Here is a 281-nt window from a genome sequence, read left to right on the forward strand (position 1 = left end):
CAAGCTCCTCTCAGCACAGGCAGGGGATTCCATCTTTGCTGAGCAGTGGGAATGCACGTTGTGAAGGCAGGCCCTGGCATGGGGTCTGTAATTATACACAGCTCCTCCACAGGCTGAGTCTCAAACACACACCTCGAGCTCTCCAGAGATAAACATTTACTGAAGAATGTGACAGAAGACAAAAATGTCCATTGAGATGCTGGTTTGATGCCTTTTTTCGAGCTCTAAGCTAACGTGCTCATGCCAGCGAGCTTCTCTATTTCTTCCCTTGCCCTGACTCT

This window comes from Corvus brachyrhynchos, unplaced genomic scaffold (assembly GCF_000691975.1).
Source record: "Corvus brachyrhynchos isolate BGI_N302 unplaced genomic scaffold, ASM69197v1 scaffold148, whole genome shotgun sequence".
Taxonomy (NCBI): Eukaryota; Metazoa; Chordata; class Aves; order Passeriformes; family Corvidae; genus Corvus; species Corvus brachyrhynchos.